Genomic DNA, 21920 nt, shown 5'->3' with positions numbered 1-21920 from the left:
GGGACTCTGGTGGCCCACTGGCTCCCAGCACACGTGGCCATCACTCACTCAACATGTTTGCTCGCCAGGCAAATTATATGCCAAATAGCGATCTGGTGCCCGAAATACTACTGGACTGAAATACTAGATTACATCACAGCAAAATGCTTATCAAGGGTGCAAAGACGGGCTCGCACACCACGGCAAAAATCATTCACAAATCCACACAGAGCTGCCGGACAGACGGAGGCGCGTCGCTGTACGTCAGTCGTGCTCCTCTATGAACTAGCGTTTTCAGACTGACAAGCTTTTGGTTTGAGGGCATCCCAGTGAGGATCAGAGCTCCTCTGCAGCGGGGAAACTGCATCAACTTCACATTGAAAAAGTTTCACGCCTGTAAACATTTACTTTTTATTCACTTAGCTGACCAGCTCATCCGTATTGATCTACACGCACCAGGGAGACAAAACTCTTGTATTCAACACGACGACGATCAACAAAACTGTCATTGTGTATCTTCAGCAATAGATACCCTTGCCATCTATTTTATCGTCTTATTTTATTTTTATTTTTAAATCTTAATCTCATTAATTTTTATCTTTTATATCTTATTCGATCTTTCTTTGTTTTCCGCATTTCCTTTTAAGCACGAACCCTGGAAGCATGCGGAAAAGGGATTTCACAGCACAGACGTACACTGTATATCTGCGCAGCTGACAAAATAAAATTTGCAACCGCTTGATGAAGCGAAACGTGCCATGTACCAGGTGAACGGGACACCTGAGGTAAATCAGCTCCCCATTTCACCGTCTGAGATTTTCCTTCAGACCTGCGCCGACTCCACTTGAGATAGTTGTGCTCAAAGCTGACCTAAGCTTATCTGAGGCCCAAAGCAAAATTTGATTAACCTAGTTGTCATTTATCATCTTCGTTCCCATTCTGACAGGCTGATTATATGGGGGAGGGGGGGCCCTAGTGGCCTGTGGGCCCTAAGCAGCAGTTTCCTTTGCTTACGCCTTGGGCGTCAGCCCTTCTTGTGATAAGAGGCACGTCACCCAGACGAACAGTAAGCCTGTCCTTTGCAGCATGTGCCTGTCGTGCTCCAGTAGATACCAGGGCTGCTGGGTCACGCCTCCAGTCCCTGTTGATTTCAGTCATCCACGGAGAGCGGATCCTCCCATACATGCACGGGAGAGACGTTTAGTTCGTAATCATCTGTGCTAAAAAATAATAATAATAAAAAAAAAAAGGAAATAAAGGAAGAGCTAAGTACTTTGCAAACGGGCTTGGGGCCTTGGGCAAAACGGCAGGAATTTGGCTTGTTATGCGAGCTTGAGTGTCAGATCATGCAGCTGGCCGTGGGAACAGCATGGGGGAGGTAGAGACGTAAAACGTGCCACTCTGCCCCAGCCTCCTCCCCTTCCAGGGCCTTGGGAGTCGATATGGGCCTCACCTCACATACGCACGCGCGCGCACACACATGTCCTCTCTCTCTCGCCTTCAAGGGTGAACCAAGTATTCGCTGGTTATATTTCATTGTCCGAGAGCAGGACAGGGCCCAGACAGTTTTATTACACCGCCTCCCGGGGTGCCTCATGTTTACAAATTAGCCAAGGCGGGGAATATAGAGGAAGCGCAGCATGGTCCCGTGGGACAGGTGGAGGTTCACGCTGTTTGGCATTCCTGCTGCTCTGCCGTGTATAAGGCTACAGAGTAGCATCCCGTCTCATAAACGGGCGAAACCACAAGCTCTGTCGTTTACTAATATACTGTGCAGCATGGGTTACTCATGACTCAAGCCTCTGGACACCCTTCCTGCAAGCATGCGTCAAGCTGCAGTCTGCATGTCCTGATCAATAATAGAGAAAGTGCATTTTTCAGAGACAGGGATGTTCGAAGGTGGCATGATTTATGGAGGTCATGCTCTTTGTGCATCTCAGAGTCAAACGAAGGGGTGGATTTACCTGGAGTCCAGATGCTGTCCTCCTCCTTAGAGTAAAATCCCATTTTACAATGGTATTGATGCAGTTGCCAAGGGCGACAGCCTGCAATGGGCAACAGTGATAGCAAAAGTAACAAAGATTAACTGCTCAAAGGTAAACCGTTGGATCAGCTTTGGAAAAATGTCTGCTTTCGAACTCTCGTCCAAGTGCTTTACCTTTTCAGCAAGTTCAGCGGAAGTCGGTGCATCGGCATTAACGCTTTTTGGCCGTTCTGAATTTTTCATGATTTGGTGGCACTGAGGCTCACACCCCCCCACCCCTTTCTGCTAGTTCTCCCTGTTTTTTGTGGGTCTCTTCCCAGATTCCAAGAGCATGCAAATAGGCAAGCTGGCATCTCTAAATTTCCCATACTGCATGCATGTGCCCTGAGACGGACTTGCACCCCGTCCAAGGTCTTCCTTGCCTTGTGCCCTAAGCTTCTTGGGAGGGGCTCCAATCCATTGCAAGACCTATATTGTATCATTTAAACAATTGTGAAATTACACAGTTATCATGCCACAAAGGTTTTGATTCAGCACCAGAACAGACTAGGGCCACTGGGTGCATGTTGTCATTTCAGCACCAAGATGACTAATTAAAGTCATTACTTAGATTGAATAGTAACATCACATGTTTGTGCAGGTGGAAACACTTGACGTCTATGTTCAGCCATTTTGAAAATCGCTGTGCTCACCGTTCTAGTCTCCTCGCGACCCAGCTGCGGCGAGCTTACGTTCTGTAATCTCTGACCCTAATACTGTCCTGACAGTTTGCTCTCTGCACCCCCCACGACAGCAAATCTCTATCTCCGACTTCCTTTCTCTTATCTTCTTCTTACTCAAAAAAGAGAGTTGTCAAAGAACCTAATTTCCCAGTAAAAGCATGCCCGGTGCCATCATGCTCCAGCGGACCAGAGAAACCGCTCTCAAAGGAGTCGATCGGATGAACACAGAGGAGTTCATCTGAGAAGCATTGTGCGTTATTCACTCCGAGGCAACCGGCGAGGAAAACGCAGAAGATTCAGATCATATCTCTGCTTCTGCTGAGCAATGTGGGTGGTGGTGGTGGGGGGGGTGCCGGGCCTTAATCTGCATCGGCTCACATGCTGGCCTCTATCGCTGGCAGGTGGTGATGTGGAGGACCATTAAAGGAAACCACTCTGGGGGGGGGGGTGAGGCTGGGGAACATCTTTTGTTTGGCAATCAAAATAGCTGGCATGACCTACTTGGAGAAGGAAGCTGGTGGAAACACCGATGAGCCGAGTGCTTCCCCTGGGTCAGGCCCAAGAGGACCAACCCGCTGCACTGACGCAGCATGGAGGGAATTCTGCCAGGATCCCCGATGCTCTCAGATATGAACAAAGAGTGAATTTGGACACAAAACGCTTTCTAATTTAATCAACGTTTGGGGAAAGAAAAAAAAAGGCAGATCAAGGCTAATCTTAGCCTGCTTACTGTAATTCTTAAAGGAATAATGCATTTCGGTGGTGGATTAAGTCGTACGCGGCCGTCTGCTTTGAGAGCCTGGTTTACATGGAAACGAGCCAGTGTCACAGCGGGATGCGATTCTAGGCCCGGGCCGCTGGTTAAGTTGTAGGCGCTCCAGCTCCCTGCGAGACGCCCTCAGTGTGCTGGTGCTCCATGTTTGTTTTGGGAGCGAAGACACACTGCTGGGCACAGGAAGCCTTCTTCGGTGCGAGGCCACTGTTCTCAGCGCAATCAATTAAAATCTAATTACGGCCCTGTGGAGAGGAAGCTGGTCATGTTGGGGAAGGGCGGCTGATCCACGCACATGCATGTACACACACTTTCATGTACACACGCACACACACGCACACACACACACACACACACACACACACACACACACACACACACACACACACACGTTGGCGTACCTTACATTCATCTCTATGGGCAAAACCCTTATTCCAATTTTGACACCCTTGACCCTAACCCAGCCCTAACCTTTACCATCAGTAACCAACCCAAATACAAGACTCTTCACATTTTTACATTTTTGATTGCATTCACTGATGATTTTTTTAAATTGAAGTTATCCAAATGGGGACCTGAAAAATGTCCCTAAAAGTAAGGAATTTTTTTAGGTTTTACTGCATTTCGGGGACATTTTGGTTCCAAAATGATTTATGCAAACCCACACACACACACACTCGGTGTAAGCGGACCGATCCCAGAAGCCATTCAGAAGGAGGAGGACATACCTGAGCTTCTCATACCAGATCTTCAGCATCTGGGAGGCTTTCATGCAGGCCAGGAGAGGGGGCGGGGGCGGGGGGGGGGGAGTCCCCACCCATGAATATTCATGACCATGGCAGCCCGGCTTATCCAGGGCAACTTATGTAACCTTAGTTGCACAACAAGACAAGCCATACGACTTGCAAATCACAACTACGTGCAGCATAGTCGCAATTACCGGTGACTGTAATACCCACATGCTTGTAAATACAAAACGGCCGTACGAGGAGGTGTAATCCGAGCAGGGAGTACTCGACCGAAATCACGCCTAGGGCGTAGAAATGACTGACGCTATACGCAGACAGAAATGCAGTCAGGCAGTCAATAACCAACTAACAAGCATTTTACAATGTGATTACAGAACTGTTATTGAAGGCATGGGTTCACTGGTGTGCATGTTTATGTTGCACACAGCTCAGAGCGTGAACAATCAGGACAGTCCCAAGACGTGACAGAAGGGGAGGTTCCGGAGAAGGCATAGAGGACAGCGTGGTGGGAAAAGACGGCGCACTGGAATTGGTAGAGAGGGCACTGGGTTAGGAGTTAGGGGGTAGCTGGTCATGAACGGCGAGCTGCTGCTCTTACATTATTCACAGTAGCTGTACTGGAGATGCTCACATCGACTGGAACGCGAAACCTCTGTGTGCTGTACACCTGACCCACTTTTTGAGCTGGAAGTTTTCTGATTCGCGCACTGGACCACACCGAAACCAGTCCATCAACTTCAGGTGGTCCTCCACTAACCTCGCGAGCGTAAGGTTATGGCAGGGATGCTGAGGGGCTGTTGAAAGATTTCTGTGGTGAGAAGACGCAGAAGGCAGTGGAGCATTCAGAGGACCTGGGCTTTCAGTGAGATACTCTGTAGATTGTTACCGGAAGGTCCCCGATGTTCATCATACCTTTCTTCCTGCAATCGTTTTGAAGTGTCAAACCCAACCTATCACAGGCTCAGTCAGCGTGCTCACAAACAGGCACGCAGGCAGGAAAAGAAACACACACACACACGTTTGTATACCTACCTAAATGGGGACCTTCCATTCATTTCTATCAGGAAAACCCCTAACCCAAATCACGACACCCTTGACCCCTACCCAGCCCTAACCTTAACCATAACTAACCAAGCAAAAAAACGAGAGTTTTTGCGTTTTTTAGTTTTTTTCATTGCAGTTACAGATTTTTATTAAATTGAGCTTTCCGGGGACCAGTTTAAAAAAAAAAAAAAAAAAAAAAAAAAAAAAGATATTCAACACATTGTGGGGACATAGGCCTACCTGGTATACCTGGACCACACACACACACCCCACTACCATCAGACCATCAGGGAAATGGCATCATTCAAAGCTTTCTGGTTTTCATTGTAGCAAGTAACCTACATTTTTCCTTCAAATTAAACTCACTTAATACACCTGAAGCTCAACTGTTGACTGATGAACCTCATCCTTTATATCAGTCAACTGGGCGGCCCGCCACAATGGGAGGGGGGGGGGGCGTAAAACGCAAGGCTCAGGTAGACAATACCAGCTAAAACAAACATGCTCCGCTAACTGACTCTGCTCGCGGCTCACTGGCATTCTGTCAAGCGAGCACAACCCAATGAGAAAATTACTGTCTTGACAAGCCTGGACAGGAAAGCCACACCATGGAGTGCGGCTACGCAGGGCGAAGATACGAAGCCGCTCACAGCGTTTCCCTGCATGTGAATGAAGAGAGCTTTAAAAAGCTGTCGGCGGGTCGCAGTACACCGACGACGGCTCATCTCTAGAAGCCACGGTTTCATTAGTGTCTGTGGGGCATTTCTGAGCCTGAATACCGATGAGGAGATCATTTATAGGCTCCTGTCAAACATCATTCCTATGCCGTAGATTGTACTTGTTTTATTTAGCAGCTGCAGTCATTGCAAGGCTCCGCATAAACACAACAAATTATACAAATCCCTAAGCCAGTGTTTCCCAATCCGGTCCTCGAGGACCCATAGTCGCTCCATGTTTTTGCTCCCTCCGAGCTCCCTGCCAGACGTTCCACATTTTTGCTCCCTACTGGGAGCCTGGAGGGAGCAAAAACGTGGACTATCTGTGGCTTCCCAAAGACTGGTTTGGGAAACGCTGGCCTAAATGAGCCTTAGCTGCAAAGAGACCTCAGTCTGTGGGGGTGGGACTACGAGGCGACTCCCCACGTTTTTCATTTAGACAGGAAGGTTAAATGCAAACGCTTATCCAGTGAGTGTGTACATTACCCAGCTCGCTTACCAAGGTGGAAAAAAGTGTGTGCTTTTCCAAAGAGACCAGGGTGCCACCTGGTGGCACATGGCGAAACACTCATAAAACACAAAAATAAAGGCTGAAAAACAGCAAGTGGTGCCCATGTCACATTTACATACAGGGAAAAACAAAGATGATTAATTAAAGCTTTGGAAATGTAACTCATCCAGGCATGCAGTTATACCCATGCGATAATACAATAAAGATGGATTTAGCCAGGGCAGAACTCCTGCCCAGACAGACTCACTGCACACATACCCATGATAAATTGTGCAGATGGGAGGGTGGAGCCACATTAAATTTTGCCAGTCCACTAAGCCTTTGTCCACCAGGAAAAGCCCAGTATGCCAAAAAGCCAGTCCAGCCATGGATGCCTGGATATTGCGGTTCAAAAGCTGATTCAACAGAATCTGCAGCTCATTTAGGTGAAGGACCTGTGCAGTTTCAACAGGCCCCCTGACAGGAAGTGACATCATTAGTTGTGACCTCACTTCCATATATTTGAATAGAGTGGCACTGGTCCTATCCTCCAAACATGCTTTTCCTCCACACCATCCACGATCCCGCCTCCTCTTCTGTCTACCGTCCACTGCTCGGTGTGCAGTGCATGCATGCTGGTATTACATGTCTCACTCTATACTATTCATTTGCGCTGCGTCCTGACAGACTCCCTGCATTTACACTCAACCGACATTCATTACAGCTCTAAATCTGACAGATTTTTTAAATATGAATCAGACCACCTGAGGTTAAGCATTACTCTCAAGAGCAGAGGGGAAACTTCTGTACTCACACTCTTCCACACACCAGCCCCTCATCTGGGCCCCATCCCCCCCCCCATCACAAGGGGACACGCTCTGCATGGAAATGTGGAATGAGAGCTCACGAAGAACTTTAATTTTGCAGAGATGGATTATTCTACAGATGCCTAACCTTAAAAAATAAAATAATTCAGAAGTCAGAAACATATTTTCTCGTTCATTTTATTTTCCGTATAAGTAGATACCGTGAAAAAAATTAATAAAAGGTTGGATAAATCGATCTTGAATTGCAAATACAAACTTTTATTCCAAGCTATCGCAGCATGGTTCTGAAAGATCTGCATGGTTTGTATGTTATGATTTGAAAGGGTGTGGATGTGTCACATGACTTGCTGTGGTGTTGGGGTGGGAGGAGCCTCACGGTCAGCTGGGTACAGTGATGGTACAACCAAACCACAGGGAGGATCAGAGGGAACAGCAGAGGGTTTCGTGGGTAAAATCATTGACCGTAACACTGAAGAAGGTGCAGGACCTGGTCATCAAAGCCCAGGTAGATACATGAACAGACACAGAAAAGACTGTGTGAGGGTGGCCAGGGGAGGAGGGTGACACTGATTGGTTGTCTGTTTTTTGACCATAAGCCAGCCGTGAGCGTGGCTTTGGATCCTGAGGGCAGATGCAAGGCGGCGGCTTCAGGGGAGGCAAGGAGAAAAGGAAAGGCTAGAAAGAACATTCATGATAGTGAAGAAGAAACGAGTGAGGAGCTGGAGACAACATGGAGTTTATGTCGTACCCGGGGTGCCATTAGAGATTCTGGGTCTCATGAAAGCACATCACACCGGGCCCTCAACCCAGACCAATCCAATGAAGTTCCAAATCTTTTAGGGTCCCAGTGTGCCTATGGCACCCCCGGGTGGTACTACAGGGACAATGAAGGAAAGCAAAAGTACACTATTTCATAAAACCCTTTCCCACACATAAGCATTTTTCAGGAACCAGGAACTTCTGTCGCATTCCCACTACAGGAACTCGGCCCAATTGTAGATCCAGGATAATGTTACAAAAGTTCCCAGTCAACACAGCCCAGGAACTTGGAACCAGGAACCAGGGTCTTGAACTTTAATGGGGCACCGTCTATACAGTGTATGAAGGAGTCCGGTATCAGGCATGTAATACCAGCATGCATGTACGGTATGTAATGACTGGCAGTCCGGATCTTCTGCCTTGCAATGATGGTAAGTATTTATAGAAGATGGATGGATGGATGGATGGATGCAGTCACACATAAGAAGGAGGAAGGGGAAAACTTTCAGGGGCCCAGACACCAGAGGGCACCCATCAATATGTCAGTGTGAATAATGGTAGCTCTGGTTTGGAGAAGGGGGGGGGGCAGCCATGTCTTTGTGCTGCCGGTAGATGGATATGTAAATAGCATCAGAGAAGTAATAGTAAAGATGTGAGAATAAGGAGAGAAGACACCTCCCTGGGGAATGGCTGCCTAGCACGGACCTTCTGAGGTGTGACTGAGTGAAGGTAACCCTGCCCGTTAACCTCCGCAGAAAGCGACGGTAAAGCAGTTTAAGCGTGGCAAGACTTCCGCCTCCAGAGGAACGGCAGAGTGAGCGATGGCCCGAGTCGTCTGCATTCCCGGCCATGCGTGTCCTTGTCTCCCGGGGACGCCGGGAAGGTTTGGGGATGACAAATCGCTCTTACCTGCGGGGAACGGCCGGGCCGATGCTCCCGCAGCCTGGCGACAAACGTGCATGGCTAGGTAATTTCCTCCTGGACCTGCCACCGCAATAAATACTGATTAATTTTACTCTTCAGCAGGGGGAGGACAGCTGTGCCAATTCAACGCATACCCATCAGTGAGGGGACGGAAGTGTGGATGGTGATTCATTGCAAAGGCTCAGCTGAACCCTTCATAACCCTCATAAATATGCTAATAGTCACATGACTGATAGCTGTTAAAATGTACAGGAAGTAAAGTACAGGAAGCAGATCAGCTTGGACCTTTCAGCACAATGTTCCTTAGGAAGGCTGAGCACCCTGGCTGCAATCTATCAGGAAAACATGCTCGAACCCATGACCCTAGATCTGCAAGGCAAAGTGCTGGCTGCTGGGGCACCGCCTTGCTTTAAATGAGATCGCTGCTCTGACATCACGGGGAGTGTGAAGCACTTGCGGAGCTTATGCAGGACCTGACGACGGGCACAGTCAGCACCTCAACGGGGAAACATCAGGCGCTAGTGCTCATAAGCAGGCAGGGAGAGGGGCTACAGGAGGGCAGAAGGGAGTGAGACAGAGGGAGAGAGAGACAGAGGCAGAGAGGAGAAAGGAACAGAGAGAGCAAGAAAGTTGAGTAGAAAAAGAGAAGCAGAGGGGGAGAGAGGCAGAGTGAGGCAGATAGACAAAAGGGAGTGAGAGCAAGATGAACAGAGAGAGAGAGAAAAAGAGGAACTGAGAGAGATACAAAGGCAGATAGAAGACAGGAACAGAGAGAGCAAGAAAGATAAACAGAAGATAAACAGAGAGAGAGAGGCTGACAGATAAATGAGAGAGAGAATGAGAGAGATGAGCTGAATGAGAGTCAGAGTCAGGAAGAGTCAGTCAGACAAAGATAAAAGGAGAGAGAAGCAGAAATGGATAGATGAAAAGAAAGACAGAAAAGAGATGAAAGACAGAGAAACAGCAGGAATATGTGAAAACTCACAGCCGAATGGAGGAGGAAGAAACAGATTAAACAGTGGGGGGGGGGCAGAAAGTTCAAGGCGGGTACACACACATACACACGCACACATCATGGGGATGACCTGCACACCGGTCACCTGTTTTGACGGACAGTTCCGTTTAGTCTCTGCACCAATGCCAGTTTTTTTTTGCCCGCATTCCAGTAAAGCCTCTTGATGCTCAAAGCTGACTCTCACATTCCGAACCCTCTGATCAAACGAGAAACATTCGTTACCTCAGCTAGCACATGCACAACCCTCTGTACTGGCAATAAGCGATGCTCCCCTCCTCCAATCAGATCGCTCGTGTAGAGCCGTGTGACCTGCCTCCCAAAAGGCACCAGTGGGGGAGCCTTCCTGCCTGTTATCAGACAGCATGGTGGCTGTGAGCAATGGATAGAGGCCCAGCACACTCTAGGGGTGGAGGGTTTTGTCATCAAGGACTGTGGCCAGGGCCTCGTCACACCTCATCTAGCAACAGATGACCAACAACTGTTTGTAGGCAGCGACAGAGGAGCATTACACACACTTCCAACGGGGAAACAGGCACATTTGTGTCACAAACACAGCTATGGGGAAGTGTCATGCTGATTGATGAACATGGCTAAACACTTCAGCTTCAGGAGCCTCATCAAAAGCCTTTTCCGTCGAAGTACAAAGCCAACTCCCTCCCCGCAGCAGAGATGAGTATTTTGAAAGCCCCGATCGATAAAAGTAATGCATAACTTCAAACCGTGAACTAATTTACTTGGCCGTGGTTGCTGCTCACCGCCGCTGCCTGACGAGGCTGCGCTCGTTTCATGTGCGCCATGATTTTCTTTGCTGCTTCTCGCTGGAAACCTCAAGTGTCTCATACATACTAATCAGCCAACTGTGGTTCCTGACAAGCCAGAGGCTTGGCCTCAATCTCTGCCCAGGACCTGGGAAACACACGTGCTGATGGGGAAAGGCGCAGTCTCCCTCCAGGAAGCCGCCGCTGTTCCAGTATGGATGGAGACGCGGGGAGAGGAACACAGAGCGGTGAAGTGAAATATTCTGATGAAACACTAAGCATAATGAAGCGAGTCTCCTCATTTGTGATGCTAAGTACAAGACTCTGTATCTAACTAATGATGTGTGCCATGCGAATGAACTGCAATATGAAATGCAAAACATGCATGTGTGTGAGTATGTATATATATATGGGCTCTCTCTGTCTCCTCCTCCCCCCACACCCAACCACCCACACACACACACACACACACACACACACACACACACACACACACACACACACACACACACACACACACACACACACACACACACACACACACACACACACACACACAGGCCATTTGGTGACAATGATAATGTGCTACAATGCTAAAATGCCTTGGCTAACAATGACGTAATAAATAATAGTCATTTAAGTGATTCCCATGGGGAAATTCTCTTTACAGCTCTCCCAACAGCAAGCTGGCCATGAAGGGCAGCCACCCAGAGCACCTGGGCTTAAGGGACTTACTTGCTCAAGGAGCCACTGGCAACCACAGAGGCTTAGCCCACTAAACCACACACTGTGTTTATGTATAATATATATATATATAAACACACACATCCTTCTGCACCGCAAGCTCGATGTCAACCTCCACCAGCTGCTCTGGGCACCATTCCTGTTTTACATGACAGGGTCCCATCCTACAGGAAGTTGGGCTTGGAGGGGGGGGATTGTTCCCCCAGCACACCCAGGTTACACCGAGCCGCACGCCTGCATCTGTACGCCAGTGCTCCATGTATCTACGGATAATCCGCCTTAGTTCCGGATGGTGAAATTCTCAGTAGGCGGCTTCCTGGATGGAATGCCACACCGTTGGTCGGGAACGTGGGCTTCGAAACGGTGTGTGTCTGTGTGTGGGTGCGCGCTTTCACGCGTGGCCCGAGTGCATGAGTGCAGTGCACAAACTCTGAAGCTGAAGGCTGCATTTAGCCGGACACTGCAAATGAGCCCTGCTCTTCCAGCTGGACCCAGTCCAGGAGCATAGGGCCAAGCCAAGTATTGATTACGGACAAGAATTCATAACCCAAAAGGTGGCTAACTCCGCTGTTAGAAACGGCTAATTCATCTGCATACGTGGGTTAAAATTGCCAGCTTCTCTCTCTCCATCTCTGTCTGCTGTGTACTGCATCTCCCCTAGGAACGAGGATCATTCTTCAACATCATCGATCGGCACATCTAGGTCATCAGTCAAAGTGATGACAGCTTTAAGACCACATTGGAGAAGGTACAGGTTGAGAGCAGAAACCCATTTCACTCCCTCGGTTGTGTGGAGAGTCATTCTTGCCCTCCCGGGGCTCTCGGTAATGTAGGGAGGTTACCAAGCAGGACTGCACAGTACAATAATGACAGAACTGTCACTGCCGAGCGGAGCTGTCCGCCCATTAATGTCTCGCAGGGCCCAGCGGCCTCTCTATGGCGGCCGAGGTCTGGCCAACACGTTGTGCAAGTGCTTGACAGGCCAGGAAACACGCAAGACTGCAAAATTACAGCAGGAGGTCGGTTAAGGGGTAGTTCATCACTGAATAATGCAGACAATAAGAGCAGCAGACCTCTGTCGTACTGGCGTTTCTACACTCAATGGCGGTACACTCCAGCTCGACCACCAAACAGACCCGGAAATTTGGTAAACGGCGAGGCAGAGACGGATCGGTATGGGTTGTAGAGGGTTTACAGGAGGAGCACCTCAGGTCGACATGGTGTAATGATGTGTAGCTACAGCTCAGATGTGATTTGGAAACACGCACAATCAGCTAATGCTTGACTGCAGGTCAGGACTTCCTAACAGCCAATGTTGTTATACAGTGCATAGATTACCGACTTATGCTGAATACAAAAAAAAATACCATGAATAATTGAATGCAAAAATACACATTATATAAAACCATAAAAGAAACCACAAATGTAATGGTGTGAAATCTTTTGTGAAGATATTTAAATTTCCACACTATGACGATATGGATCACAATGTGCACAAGGTACATTATTTCACGGACTGGAACCAAACCGGCTTCATTTCCATTTCCCATTTGCTTGTGCACCCCCAGAGCTAAACCCTCCATCTGGCCCAGTCGCCCCTCCCGTTCTCTGCTGCCCTCACTCAAGCGTGGATGAAATCCCCCGGAACATTTATGCTGCTTCTAGGGAGGGGCAAACGTACAGTATAGGGCAAAAACCGTTTTGCTGCCACACAGTGAGAATTACCTATTTCAGGTTTCTGAGAATGTTAGATTTTGAAATCCACTCACACACACAAGCCATATTCCAGTGTCTGAATCGAAACTCACCTTCTGTAACCACTCTCTCTCTCTCTCTCTCTCTCTGTCACACACACACACACACACACACACACACACGCCTATCGGTGACAATGCTAACGTGCCACAATGCTAACGTGCCACAATGCTAACGTGCCACAATGCTAACGTGCCACAATGCTAACGTGCCACAATGCTAACATGCCGTGGCTAACAATGAGGTAAGTCAGTAAGAAGTGCCGTTCGCCAATGCTGGTGCCTTAAGTCTTGCACAGCCACTTACCTCCCACATTTCCCACGAACAACCAGCTCGCTCCAAAGTTGCCTTCATGCCCGCCTGACAGACACACTCTGAAGGGCCTCCCGGAGCCTCTGGCTAAGTACCGGCCCAGATTATGGGGTTCCGCTTATGAGCCCAACAGCTTTCTGCAGTTTTCTGGCTGCCAGAGCGGGAATTCCAGGCTTCTTCACGATGGCTCGGTCGCCAAGCCCCGTCAGGTAGACCTTCTGGGCAAGGCGGCCCCCGGCCCAGCAGATCATGGAGGGGTCCGTCTGTCAGGTGACAGAGTGGCCAACAGTACGCGTCAGGAGATAATGAGGACCAGGCAGGACGTCGGAGGTGCAAAAAGAGGAGCCTGGGTGTGGACACAGCACCCGCTGCCTGGCCCGACAGAGCAGCTCCAAAGCTGGCCCAGACCCTTGCCCTGCATGTCCCTGCAGCCCCCTATCTGCTCCTATGACTGGATCATTTCTACCACTATATCAGAAACTTGATTTCGGCATCCTGCCAAACCAGGACGAGCAGTGTGGATTACAAAAGGATCCTACTTAGCTTACCACATTCTAAGACGGTAAGTACACCAAACATGCACTGAATGGAGAAGCCTTTCTGAGAATGCAGTCAGTGAGTTGATACAGAGCCGGATAACCGCTTGACCCTCTGATCAATGGAGAAGTCTGAGTAAAAACAAACCCGAGGCGGGAATCGATAGATTCCTCCGCTGACGGGCCTCTGGTGAAGACGGATCATGTTTCTGTTTGTCTCTGGGTGGGATCGCTCCAGGGAATTCTGCTGGAAGCGGAGGCACAGAAACCAATCGGTGGAGCCAATAAATTATTAACTGTGTCGTTTCACATGTTCAGCTGTGGATTGTAGTGCTGGTCGCTAACGACAACGCGAGGGCAAGTGGAACTTTGGTCAGGGTGATTCTGGATATACATAAGGCTAATTTCTGTATAAAAGGTTGAAATTAATGCTAAACTTAGTTTTTTAAATGTAAATTGAAAGTATCCTGTTTTGTGAAAGATAAAATTAACTGCCCCCAGGATGGGGGATGGGAGGGAGTTGCATCTTCGGTTGGAATTCCTCCTGAAACCTGAGATTTAATGGGACGTCACAGTTCGGTTCTGGTTCAGGACATGGACTTGCTTTAGATGTCTTTATCTCACAAGACGCGCGAGGAAGCTCAGCCATAAAGCAGAGAAACAGCTAATGTGCTTTTGTGTGTTTCGTTTAAGCAGCAGACATCTCTGTGGCTTAGTGGCCAGCACCATTAGTCCTAGTCTGTGGGGGCGGAGCTTCAAACCCTAGCTCACCTTTGTGGGTGTGGAATGTATGAGATCATGTGGTTTTCCACTGAAATCCAAAAACACAAAGACAGGCTAATTAGAGCATTTAAATTGCCTCACGGTATGAATGGATATATGCTTTGCAAAAAACTAACAATCTGAGTCTTACGCTTCCTAGAACAGGCTCCAGGACCCCCTCCAACCCTGAAGAGGTCAGAGGATGATGGGTGGAAAGACAATTCTGGATTGCAATTAACCTGTATGGTGTCAAATATGGGCCCCTTCCACTTATAAAAAAGAGACACCTAGCGACTATTCATCAAAACTAACCCCCCCCCCCCACCCACAATCGACTCACTATCCCCTGGATGTAAGGGACTCCTGCTCTGGTCTGTAACTACGTTTCCAGGGCGACAGAGCTTCTCACAGAAAGCGGTGACTTCAGTCAACTCTTTAAAACAACTCTCAGAAAATCACTGCCGTTTGATCCCCTGTTAGCAGCTAATACCCCGAAATAAACAAACACAGAAGGCAAGGAACACTACAAGCAACGCATAACATGCTACAAATCCGATGCTTAGCAGCTACACTGCGCCTTAACAGTTACCAGAGTAATAACACTATAACCCTAATGTGAATGGCATTACTCAAACCCAGGTGTACACAGCTGGATAATATGGCCCCGCCCACCTGAAATCTAGACACATGCCAGACTGCAAAGCATCGCTGGAATAAACTACTTTGCCTTTCGAATTTTAAAAGCTCACAAAAGTATAAATCTTCAGTTGGTGGGTTTAAAGGGAAAATTAAAGCAGATTAGCCGCCCGCTGTCCTTGTGGTGCAGGCATTTGTGACGGATCTGTGAGCTCCCAGGCAGTGTACTGCTAAGGTAAGAGTCATGATGACCGTACACTTGGCAGGGAGATGTAGGTGTGTGGGGGAATTTAACAGGCAAAGCTTGTATTCTCTTATGACTTAACGTACACACAGCCAGGGGACCGGCTGTCTCGGGGAAGCCACAAATCTCCAGGTCACGCTACATCGGATGGGGAACCAGCCTGCAGTAGTGGAGCTCCTGACAGAGAAGCTCCAAAGCGAAGTCAGTCACACTTCCTATGGTTATGCTCTGAAGCACCTCAGATTAAAGCACAGAGGCGTCATCAATGCTGTGTTCAGTGAGGGGCCTTGAGCAGGGGGGGCCTCCAGCCCTCAGGATGGCTGGGAAGGGTGCTGTTTTGGGACGGTGGGTTAAAAGCCAGGCTTTTGTGGACTGACGCAGCTGAAGTGAAATTCTCTTCGTCTGTGTGACGCCCAGAATGTGAATCACGGGAAACGGAAACGCCCACGAGGAGCTTCTGTCCCAGTGAGAAAAACCCATCACTTGGAAAAGGCAGAGCTGCGTGCAACATGGGAGCACATATTAATAAGACATAACAGTTAAAAGAAATGCACAGAAAGCCCGTAACATCCCTGCTTGAAAGGGTTAAAAGAAGGAGCGCAGAGCTTAAAAAAATCCCGCTTTTAAAAGAAGGAGAATTAGCAAAAAATGCCTTTGATATCTGTGTACGGAATTCATACTCAGAACGCAAAGGACAGTCAAAGCTTTCAAGCACGCCGAGGTTTCTGCGTATTTCAAAAAGAAATTTTTTAAATGTGGATTATGGGCCATAAAGGAGAGAATTACTGCAAATAAAAGGGATTTTACATATAAATAATGTTGTCAGTCTTTCCAAATGAAATCATATGAAAAAAAATCCCCTGTCGGCCGTTAATTGGATTGACGTGAACAATCCTTTAATCATAGGTGAATCAGGCCAGTGAGGTATGTTCCTAATGCAGCAAAAGTAGGAGAAAGACAAAAAGCATAAACATGATTTAATCTTCCTGGTAAAACTGGATTACATGAGCATATATAAAAATAAGTGAGCAAAAGGTATTCAAAGCAGATTAATGTTATTGGATTAAAATTTCTCACGTAACGAAGCAATTTGTGATGAGTTCAGGATGTTTAAAGCTCAACTAGCTGTAAAACCGTGAACGCAAAAAAGTCATCTTCAAAATTCATTTTTATGGATGGTTTTTTTCCCAGCATTCAGTCTGCACAGCAATAGAACTGTTCACTCGGCTGTAACACTTATAACCGGTGGACAGAGAATATGTCATTCCTGGACACGTTAGAGAGATTCTCCCTTGAAAATCAAAAGCAAGCCATTTACATTTCGGCCAGCCATGACCAGCACCTTAAGGTGGGGCTGTGGATCCTCCTCATTCCAGCAAATGACCACATTTAAGCCAAAGAACCATCATTAATTGCATAACATGTATTTAGTAGATGCTTTTATCCAAAGCGACGCAGAGAAAAACAGGGTCGGCCAGCTCCAGGGCAACTGAGAGATAAAGGCCTCACCCAAGGGTCCAATGACAAGAACACTATACTGACCCTGGGTTTTGAACTGGCAGCCTTCTGAACATAGCATCCTAACTCACACACGGCCAAAGAGAGGAAGGAGAAACTCATGGGCACTCAAATGATGCACCACCTCTACTGATATGGGATTTTAACCCATGACCTGGACATGATTACAGATTCCTACCCCACTGAGCTACACCCCACCTCTACTGATATGGGATTTGAACCCATGACCTAGACATTAGCAGAGATTCCTACCCTACTCAGCTACACACCACATCTACTGATATGGGATTTGAACTCATGACCAGATCATGAGTACAGATCCCTACCCCACTGAGCTACGCACCACCCCCAGCTGGAATCCCTTCCCACCACTTAGAACTTCCTTACTCAGTCAAAACACATCAGATCAATTCTATGCTGTTTCACATCTGTTTTATTTACACATTGATGTTGCAGCCCTGCTGCACTGCTGGTTTTGTAAAATTGTCAAGCGATGATTCTTCCACCTTGTTGTTGTTCTATGTGTGTGTATAATGCTTCTTGTTCTATAAAATCCATAACGGATTCCTATATGTTCTACGTACAGTAAAGGCAAAACAGTGTTCTGAGCTCTGAGCTCAGATAAATGAATTATACAGAATGTTCGCCCTTTTCAGGCCAGCATGAATGCAGGGTAATCAGCATCCCTGCAAGATGATGGAGCTCAGTCTGCACACCGATGGAGCCTGAAGAACGACAAATTTCCATCTGCTCGAGAGAAACATGAGCGAATTATTTTCTAAGCAGGTGCGTTTGATGCATTTATGTAGTTTAGATTCTCTGAGGACTATCAACAGTTCACATTTAGGGGGAAAAATAATAAACACGGGAACAAAACACACACTTTTGCTTGCAATTAGGGCACCTTAACTTCCTGCTTCCGTAAATTGCCACCAAATTCTGATACCAGCCATTGACAGTGACCTTAAAACTTCCACCATGCTGTGACCAGGAAAAATCGCAGTTTGACAACAGCATCCCACCCCTACGACATCTAGCCAATCAGTGATGCACAGGATATAGCTCAAGTGCCCCACTAAAGTCAGGGGCCCTGTCTTGGAAAAGCTCCCCCCACACCCTCAAGTTTTATCACTGACACCCAACACACTGATTAGCGGATTATTGATGTTGCATCGTTTTTAATTCTCTCAGCTTAAAAAACAGCCCAGGTGCCCTGCTTGGGGGTTAGGGGGGGCTCCCAACCATTTCAGACTAGGGCCCCCAGAGAAGTTAATCCACCCCTGCCCGTTACCATAACTTCTCTACAGCGATCACCGACCAGCAAACGAGACCAATCCCATGATTCTTTGAGCCCCAATTTCGTTCTTGGGGGGCAAGTTAGCAAGATCAGTCTTGCCAAGACCGCAAGTACGATCGTTGCATCTTGGTACTGAGAAACTACAATGGTTAATCAGACGGAGGTGAACGGTTTGCTGCTTTAATGGCCTGTCGATACCACAGCATTCAAAGATTCTTCGGTGAAGTGATGCAGAGCTTCCCTTCTTATGCGTACTTGTCGGCAGGCCATGTCGCGCACCGCGGAATTCTGTCATTACGTTCTGCAGGCTTTTCTCATTTATTTCCCTTTTTAGGATTTCATTAGCAGCCTGTTAAAAATCCCACTGTGAAGGAAGCAGAAAGCCTTTATATCCCAGTAACAACGGAGTTTTAAATCAGACTGATCCCGAGAAATAAATAAAGAACTGCTGGCTGCGAACCATCTGTCAGTTGAAGGGCTTAACTTGAAATGAAAATTGCCAGCTTGCTCACATTTGACATTCTTTCAGTGTCATTCCTCTGGTTGCAACAATGTCCATTAATTGCACTTGAGTCTTACCCCTGCGTTAAGCTTTGCCCCAGGAGAGTTAATTACATTCAGCTCTGCGCTGCTATTGTCGTTCGTCTTTTCACCACAAAACACAGTGACGCGAGATTAAATCAGTACAGATACCATCAGTGTGACTTTTATAATGATTATAACTACAAGTAATCATACTTTATTTGCCATTTGCACAGCTACAGAGGAATTGTTTGCTTTTTTTCCCATCCTGCTCTCCTTTAAAAGGTAGGAGTGAAGTTTTGGGCGAGAACACCCCCACCCCAAGAACGACACTTAACCAGAAATGGAACTTGTTTTGAACTTAATTAAACTCCAACCCTCGATCTGCATAGCAGATAATTTACGTAGCATACCTTGGACTGAGGCGGGATTTTAAAGGGGATTCTTAAGTTTTATTGTATGACAACATGACTTGAGCATTAAGGAAATCATGAAATATAAAAAACGTTAAAAAAAAATTTAATAACTATGGGTGTGTGTATACAGGGGTGTCGTTAGAGATATTGGGCCTCCATCCTAGACCAATTATATTGTCATAAATTTTTATTGTTCTAAATTTTTAATCATCCTAACTACCCCCCCCCCCCTCTTTATGGCGCCCCTGTGCACCCAAATACCACGAACTGTGCACCATCACCACTAAGGACGTTCACGCGCCTAAAGCGCAGTGACCAGCAGGTGTCGCTCTTACTCACAACTAACACGAGTCAGACGCCTTGGTGTTTCATACCTTTCATTTGAACTTTTGATACGAATCCACGATTTACAGACAGTATTTCCCTCACCCAGTTATCAGTGAAAAAGACAGTAAGTGTTTAAATAACATAACATGCACAGCCGTAATCTCGCGTAGCGCAGGAGAACAATAATATAATGAACACAATCAATACCACAAACGTGAACAGCAAGAGTTAAAAATAAATATTACCATGTGTGTTTTATATTAGAGGCGGTAATATAGTCAGTGCTCATAATGCACGGTATCCACACCCAAAAGACAACTTTGTTTTAACCTTACCTGCGTCTGATAAGTCGGTCGGCTCACGGAGAGCAAGTCTGTAACCAAAACGCCGTGGAGAATTAACTTTGCATAGTAATTAACGCTAGCCATCAATATAACACATACACACACAGCCACACACGCACAATTAAATACGATTCAAATTACACAAGTCAGTTTGTTACGCAATGAAGGATTCACCATAAAATCCATCCATCCATTTTCCAAACCGCTTAACCTACTGGTTTGCGGGGGGTCCGGAGCCTATCCCGGAAGCAATGGGCACGAGGCAGGGAACAGTCCAGGATGGGGGGCCAGCCCATCGTAGGGCACACTCACAGACTATTCACCCACACATGCACACCTACGTGCAATTTAGCAACTCCAATTAGCCTCAGCATGTTTTTGGATTGTGGGGGGAACCACTGCACCACCATGCCGCCCCCCTCACCATAAAATACTCATTCCAAGTGATGCTATGTGAATTATGCATATGTGTGTATTATGTATGATTATATGTATAGATACTTAAGCATGTACGCATGTACATGCGTTTATTAATTTGGTTCATTGATAAGTTGCAGCCGAGGTGTCAGGAACTATGTGTGTTAGATATGTGCAGCGCGTCTTCATTTCACACACGCCATTCACACTTCTTCGTCGTGCAGTTCCACATTACGACTAATAATCAAACCCAGGAAAAATTACCATACTTCCCATGGCATGATATTAAAAATCCATAACTCTCACCCTCCATTTTAATCTCCAGCAGAATAGAAGCGAACAAATCTCTCTTGCCACTAGAGGGCACCACGAGTCCAAATTAAGAATGTTACCTCTGGGTTGCGTGTATATACAGCGGTGATGTAGCTTTAAACGCACCTTTGATTACTGCAGCGAAATTAAGTGCCGTTACATAATCATCGCAAATATGAATACAAATATTTTAATACATGAAATATCTGAGAGGCAGGGACTAAAATAAGCGATACAAACGTTTGTCATAAATTAAAAAGGCTGGTTATGGAAAGAACTCCGACTTCGCAATGAGTAGTAGGAGTTCTCTCGTTGCAGGGGATCCAGTAAGATAAACATTTTATATAGAGAACGGGGGACAGTCATTTTCCCAGCAGATGGATGTGAGGCATCCATCCTCATCAGAATATGTGCCAATCATCAGGTGCAAGATTTGCTTCTAGAGTTACCCGCTAGGGGAGCTGCTATTGGTACACGATAAATTCACACTGGTATACTAACAGGATGCAGATCCCATAATCCCAAACATCCAGGTGAGGAAATGGGCTCATATCAACAGGAGCCCATCTATTTTCAGGCTGCACAGGTTGTGGGATTTGTGGTATGGAAACCCAGTTTTATTTGGTCTAGCGAAATCACCAGCGCACATGAGGTCCCAGCGGATCACCGGGGTAGAGCAACACACCCTCCTTTACTCCACAAACAATGCTGGGAGACAAAATGGCTTGATGGGCAACAGGATGAAAGAGGGTGAACACACTGAACCTGGGCAGGGCTGCAGTGGGAGAGGACTGTTAAGTACAATTAACATCTCGGTGACCCAGTTATACAAATATTCCTAATATAGGAAGGTGATAATGGGCCATTCAGAGCTTTTCTATTACTGACACATGCTCTTGAAAAGTTATTTACCAGCGGAAGCAAGGTCATTACGCAGTAAATATTCTCCATAGTCAAACATGATTGCATTATCATTGTCCTGTGAACGGAAATAGCAGAAGCTATTTTTAAGTCATCCAAAAGACGGCAGCATTGAAAG

The sequence above is a fragment of the Brienomyrus brachyistius genome, chromosome 3, assembly GCF_023856365.1.
Source record: "Brienomyrus brachyistius isolate T26 chromosome 3, BBRACH_0.4, whole genome shotgun sequence".
Taxonomy (NCBI): domain Eukaryota; kingdom Metazoa; phylum Chordata; class Actinopteri; order Osteoglossiformes; family Mormyridae; genus Brienomyrus; species Brienomyrus brachyistius.
This window is presented reverse-complemented; position numbering follows the sequence as displayed.